The sequence below is a fragment of the Rhipicephalus microplus genome, chromosome 2, assembly GCF_043290135.1.
Source record: "Rhipicephalus microplus isolate Deutch F79 chromosome 2, USDA_Rmic, whole genome shotgun sequence".
NCBI classification, from domain to species: Eukaryota; Metazoa; Arthropoda; class Arachnida; order Ixodida; family Ixodidae; genus Rhipicephalus; species Rhipicephalus microplus.
This window is the reverse complement of record NC_134701.1, coordinates 117,877,297-117,884,792: the sequence shown is the minus strand read 5'-3', so window position 1 is coordinate 117,884,792 and position 7,496 is coordinate 117,877,297.

Below are 7,496 nucleotides of genomic sequence, written 5' to 3'. Positions count from 1 at the left end.
TGGTATGTTTCTAGCCAGGTTTCCGGGTCTTCAAACGATGAGCCATGGAACGTTGGTGGTTCCCTGCGTTGATGAATGACGATCGCGGGCTGGGACGCTCCGGTTGTCATTGTCGCTGCAGTCGAGGTCATGGTCTTGGTCTTCCGCGCCTTATCTTGTAGAAGGCCGTACTCCGGTGGGAGACCCTGCTGTCGGCGGCTTGGTCGCTGCGCTTGGTTGGCGTCGGTGTTTTCTCCGCGACGGAGGCTGGGTTCACGGCTTGACGGGGGCGTCCGGTACATGAACGAAGCAGCACCTCCACTAGATGTCACGGGGTCGTGACGTGGCCGAAGACAGGAAACTTCGAGTTGGGAATTAACTGTTTATTTGGGCGAACCTGTGCCCGGTAAAGGGAAAGTCTAATTACAGCAGTAGTCTTGCACCGATAGCAGTCTCGGACTGATAGCGGTGAACGCAGCGTCAGCCTTCGATCAACAACTCACAAGCGGCGAAGCGCGTCGGCATTTATACCCTTGCCGTCGAATGTTCTAGCGTTATCGCTCGCGGTGGCGTAGGTTCCAGAACAATCTGTACCGTTCGCACAGTGGGCGTGATCTTATCGAAATGATCTACTACAGTCCGGAACCTTCTCGAAACCTGCAGGCGCGGTTTGCGCCGAGAATCGTGTGGTGTTTCAGAACGATAACAAAATTTTGGGAAATGAAACGTGGCAATATGTGGAATATATGATGAAAAGATACGAGATGGTTGTACTTGGAGTGTTGACTAGGTGGACGGAAAGACGCACAGACGGAATGACGCATGGACGGACGCACGGAGAGCTGCACGGGCGGATGGACACATGGACGGGCGCAGGAGCGGATGCATGGAAGAAAGCAGAAATGGACGCACAGATGAACGTGCGGATGCACGAACAGATGCACGCATGGACGGACGGATGCTTCGCCCCACTCTCCATCATTCACTCTGGATATGCTGCCACTATTTTAATAATAGAAGTTAATAATACTATAGGTATAGCATTGGCGCGGGAGCGCATGGCCGGGTTAATTTGAGAAATGTGCGTGTGGCCTTGCTTCCCTTTCAGTGTGTGAAGGCATACGGAGTATGATTATAATGATGGCATATAGGACGCTCTTAGAGGTCTACAAGAGGGCTCTATATCAAATACATTCTCGGTGGTCACAAACAGTATCTCACACACATACATGTGGCGTGCTATGATGCTCCCACTTGCAGCCATAAAGAACCCGTTCAGTACATAAGGGAGCGTCGCGCTGCAGCTCTGCCGAAAGCTGCTACATTATTCGACGCTAATCTTGCTTCCAACTCTACATGATAACATCAAAAATAGTACTTGTGATCACTAAGAGTAACTAGGACTAAATGAAGGTTCATCTCAAAGGAACTAAAGTTTGTAAGAAATGACAAGATAAGCAAACGAGCACCTAAGCGTTCGCGTGCACGTTAGTTTCTGTTTTCCTGATTGCGGAAACGCTGGTTTTCACAGGAACCGCATGTTATCTTATTTGATACACTGGAAAACAACGTGTGTGGTACAGTTGGCGAAGGCTGATAGCGCACTGCCAAAAGTACTTGCTCTTGTAAGTTTTAGGGGCGAAAAAGGGAAGTATATTGTACACTTGACTTGTACGTACACAGACTAAATATCGAAAACAAATAAAGACAGTGTATACATCTTACAAATGAGCACCAAAATCTAATTGATCACTGAGTATCCAAATGTTACAAGTGGAAGGAAAATTAAAAAAATCAAGTTAATCCCATTTAACAGGATAACACTTATGCATGCATACTAGAGTGGGTGCATGGCTAGTACGGGACAACTGGAAACCTCAGCTGTTCCTCTCTTACTTTGAAAAAACGTGTGTGCCATTGTCGAAGGAAGGCCTCTTTCCCTAGTGTTTCCAGCTGCTGATCTAGGTAATTCCACACAATGAGCCGAATTTTCTGTAGTGCGGGATAGGCGCCTCTATGCGGCTTGTGCCGTACTTCCACCAAACAGCGTCGCCGCCACAGTAGGTACAAGGTTACTGTGAAGAGCAGTCTTGCAAACAGCCCACGTTCTGTTCCCAAGGGCGCCGTGCGAAAGTCAAAGAGGCGTTGTATCATGTGCCAGACGCCCCTCGCCACCGAGCACTGAAACAGAGCATGTTGGGTCGTATCTCTTTTGCCACGGTTTGGGTAGCCCCAAACTGTGGCAAACCATAGTGCTAACCGACTCCCCATAGTGCTAACCGGTCATGCGTAGGCAATGCCCTCCATCTTCTCAACCAATCAAATTCGCGCACCTGATTAGTTACGCGATTGCAACGCCATCATTTCCGTTTTCTCATGCATGATGCTGTTTCTTCCTCTTTGCTCAGTGTGCTACATGCCACCATTTCGCCTATTTCTTGCGATGAAACATCTTCCACACTGCATGAACCTATTGATTCCACTATTCTTTTTAAGCCACTGGCAGCTCTGTAAAACCTAAACGGAATTTCAGCTCGTGGTCCGATGTACCGACTGGCCGTGAAAGTACCTTTTAGTGTACTACTCCAGTGCATCATGAGACTGTACCCGTGGTAGTTGATGTCATCGAACATCTTCTGTGTTGTTTTTGCAGCCAGCGCTCTCGTGATCGTTGGTATATCTGGGAGGCTCAAGTCTCCACGGTTTGTGGGAAGCTGTAAAAATTTTCTCCGTACCTTTGCTGGTTTTCCTCCCCAGAGGAAGGTTCCCGCCATAGTGGCGAGGCGTCCTGCAACACGGCGAGGTAGCAGGGCGATGTGTGCTATGTAAAACGCAAAAGCGCATGCCTGTGTCTTGATGACTACTGCTTTTGCCGTTAGTGAAAGGTTAAAACGAGTGGCTGCTGCTTTGCCATCGGTAGATCTCCTAAGCACGTCATCCCAGGTATTTTTTGATACATCTCCTTCTCAAAGTGAACGCCTAACACCTTAACAGCTTCAACGTATTGTAATTCTCCTGGCAATAGTTCTCTGAAGTCTCCAAAGCGCAATGCCTTACAATTGGTGGTGTTTAAAAGAGCACCAGACAGATAGGAATACTAAGCAAAAATGTCAAGGAATGTACTTTTGCTAGAGAAGTTGCAAAAAACTACCAAAATATCATCGGCGTATGCGACAATTTTGAAGGTTTCCTTGCCTGGCATCGGGAAACCCACTGTGCGCTCGCAGTTTGCAACCTTTCTAATCAAAGGCTCTAAAGACAAAATGAATAATACCAGAGACAACGGACAGCCTTGCCTCACCCCTTTTTGAATCGCAAAGCTTCTGGTCACTTTATTGTTGAAATAAAGACAGGTTGAGAGGTCCTGATAAAGTATTTCTACCAGTCGCACATACGACTCTGGGAGGCCAATTATGCGCAAAATAGCGAAAAGATGTCCATGTTCAACTCTATCAAATGCGTTGGCCTGATCAAGAGAAATGTATACTCCTGAGATTTGTTTTCCTTTGGCATATATAAAGAGGTCTCTGATGATTGTAAGAGGCACGAAGACGGAGCGTCCTAGTACTCCACATGACTGCAAGGGGAACACAATCTCTTCCAAGAAAGGCCGCAGACGCCATGATAGCAGCGTGGCTACTAACCTATAGCCTGTGTTTAGATGGGTAATGGGCCTCCAAGATTTAGGATCTGACGGCTCCATACCCTCTTTCAGTAAGGGAATCACCCTTCCTTCGCTGAAGGACTGCGGTTTATGGCCATCATGCAACAAAATATTCACGAGATCGGTGATCGCATCTCCCAAGATATCAAAGAAACGCAGATAAAATTCCGTGAGTATTCTGTCTGGGCCTGGTGACCTGGACATATTCATTGATATTAGGGCGTACCAAACTCCTTCTTTATCAGTTTCTGCATATAATACTAACCAGTCTTCCAAGCCCAGCGATGGCATACCTTCGCAAAAGGCTGAGAGTTTAGCGATAAACTTGTCGTCCTGTGCGTCATGGTCTGCAGTAAACAGTTTTGCAAAGTATTCTAGGAAAACTTTTTGAACTTCGTCCCGGTCATTAACAATGGTACCTTCCTCTTTCAGTGCATCATGATGTAGCGGGGCTCGCATCGACGATCTCGATTTCTTCGCTCATATGTCAAGTTTTCGATTTCATCTGTCGATAAGTGCATTTGTCTTGCGAGGCATGTAGCTTGGGACCTCTGCTTTAGAAGATTTTGATACTTGATTTTTGTGCTTCAGGGTATCCGAGCATAGCGAACGTAGTTGACCACCTCTCTCAATATTTTGAATGCGTCGGAGAATCTCAGTTATCTTGGCCGTGAGGCTTGCGTGTGGCGCTTTTCCTGCCTGTGGATCTATGAGGCGCCAACGAGATTTTAAGTGGTGCCATGTAGTCGAAGTTGTGCAACCCACTTCTGCCAGTGAGGCCGCCAGCTCAGTTTGAAGTACGGAAATGCTTTCGTCATTATGAAAAATAGTTGCGTTTATCCTCAATGGTTTGCGGATTCTCGTTGTTGTGCTTACGTTAAACGTAAAGAGTAACGGAGCATGATCGCTGAGTTTCTGCTGGCTTGGCGCAAGCTAGAGCACCTCACGTGCTTGTAGGTTCGCTAAAAAGTGTTCGGGCACATAAACTCTATCAATTTAGCTTTGTTGAATGCCACAAGTGCGGGTTGCGACGAACCCGACTCTGTGTAGAGCTAACCAACCATCTGACAGCTTGAGATCTTGAACTAATTGCTGTAGTTTTCTGGCGTAATAATTGTTGGCGCCTTGGCCGGGACCCGTGACGTCTCGTATAGTGTCGAGCACGCAGTTGAAATCTGTGACAAGCACATATTATATCGGCTCGATCAAAAAATTTCGGACACCTTTATAGAACCCGTTCGTTTCTGACCTCGTTACGGGCGAATATACGCTGACAAATCTGACTCGTTTGCAGTTGAGTACCACATCTACTGTTATGATGTGGCCTTCGGTGTCAACAAGACAGTGAGCAACCCTCCTCAACGTTGCGTTCATGAAAACAACTCCTGTGCCACGTGCACGCGCATCTGTAAGTGAGAAGAAGGCATCTACATGAAACCTTTCCTGAAACTCTGCAACATCAAGCTTAGTACGAAAGTTTGTCTCCTGCAAAAAGAGCATGTCTACGCGATGCGCCCGCTCGAGGTCAAGTACTGCCTGCTGCTTCCCCGGATTTCCAAAACCGCGAACATTGAACGACATAAAAGAAAGTGATGCCATTGTTGAAATAAAGGCGGGGGAAGTTGCTTAAAAGAAAGAAAAGGTAAGAGAGGCGAGCCAAATGCTAAAAGTACATATCTTCGTCGCTCACAGTTGGTGACGTTTGCCGTGGTGGTGATCACACGCGGGGTTTCCTAAATGTTCCCTGTTTAGCGGAGTCGCTGCCGCTGCTCCCACTGCCTGGCTTGGATCGGCGTTGTGAACTCGAAGGACTCGACGCGTCTGCAGATCGCGTGGGTTTGGTAGAAACCTCAGTGTCCGCCGGTTTTCTCCGCGTTAGTGGTCAGCTTCTTAGCTGCTTCATCGATGTCGAAGGCGTAGTGTTCATGTTCTTCAAGGTTGTCGACATTCGAAGGTTAGCAATTGGTGTGCTGTCACTCGCGTTTTTCGCTGTCATCGCAGAGGAAATAAAAGCAGTGCTTTCTGCGACGCCTCTTGTAATGGGTACCTGGTCGTCCGGCGTTTGGCGCTTCTCGGACGCCATTGATGCGGTGCAGTTATTTCGAGTTTTGATGCTGCCTACTAGTAAAGAAAAATCACTTGGCGTTTTGTGGAACTCCCATTTGGGTTTTCATGTGGTGTCTGAGCGGGCTGTTCATCTGAAGTTGCCCCGTCTGGCGTACTGGCCGCTTGACGCGGGTAGCGCCTTCAGACTGCGCGTCTACGAAATCATCGAACATGCTCTCTTCTTTCCAGTGATCTGGTGTCTTGACTCGTGTCGTTTTCTTTTGAGGACGCAGTACTTCATAGGTTCTATAATGCGTGGCCACACTTGAGGAGCTTGAAGAGGATTCTTCAATTGTTGGGAAGTCTCGGAGACTCGGTGACGGCGTCTTCTGGGCAGCGTCTGCGCGTGATCTGCGCTTGAAACATTCTTCGCCAGGGTGATCACCCCCACACCTTTGCAGGCTTCAGTGCACTCTTCCACAGCGTGTCCGTACGCGCTGCACCTATGACAAAAAGGTGTAGCACAGGCCACGGCCATGTGGCCTTCGTTGTGGCAACGCGCACAGACGTGACGCATGCCACGGTACTCCAACATAACGCGGTGTCCGTGGATTGAAATGACGTTCGGTGCCGGCTTTGCCATTTCCATTTTCGCCACTCGTGTACCGGTAAATGTAGACTGACGTCGTTGCAGAGTAACATATGTTATACTATGTACTTTGCCGAAAGGCTGCAAAGCAGAGACGACCGCATCATCGGGTACGTACGGCGGCAACCTGTACACACTCACGAACACATTTGGAGGGCCGAAGACTTTCACTTGAACTTTTTTCTTCTGAAGGACAAAGCCTTCATTCACCATGAGCTTGGTGGCTTGTTCCGCTCTCCTCATTGCTACCAATAACTTCAAAGCGCCGAGGTGTTGCAGGAACAACATCCCTTCACTACCGGTCGTCTCTTCAAGACACTGGATGATCTCATCGACGGAGACCGCGCCTTCAGGAATGGTAAACGTGAAACAATGTTCTTTTGGCGGGGTGCATACTGGCCTCGACGCCATCTTCCCAGGGGCCCCAGGGGTCGGCGACTGCTCGGCCGAAGCCCCGGGGAACCTGAATGTAAGTGAGACGCCGAAGAGACGTCGCCGAAACACTGGACGCACGCGTCGGCGAGAGCCGCACACGCACAACAAAACACGAACAAGATGGAAAACTGGGCTAGTTGGTGAGCATTCATCGTGGTTAACAGCGCGAAACACCCGGACAGGAGCGATAGAAGGACACGGTACAGCGCTGTACCGTGTCCTTCTATCGCTCCTGTCCGGGTGTTTCGCGCTGTTAACCACGATGAAAACACGAACGCTGATGGCGAAGCTCCTTATAGCGGCGCGCGTTCTTGCCTCGTAGTCATAGTATAGTCGTAGTGTGCAACGAGTATTGCATTTTGACCTTCAATGTGGTGCCGGTGAGAGATTTCTTGTGTGCGTTGTTGAACAATAAAAGATAGTGCTCAATGTACATGCCAATGGCTGCTAAGGGGGAATGAGAGACAGGCGAATTCGGCTTTTAGTTAACCCGCACGCTGCGAAGTTTTTATTGTTCAACAACGCACAGAATACAAGAAAGAGTTGCTGCGTTATACTCGCTGAGTGTAACTTCTTAGGTTTTAGAAAGGTTTGGCGAGCGTTGGGCCGCAGTGCCATGAATACAGTGAACTAGTGTATACCATGAAATCGAGGTTGTTGAAGGAGGGAAGTAGACACGAAGCGCAAGCCGTAAGAAGTGTGCGTGTGCCTCCTCTCGTTCAG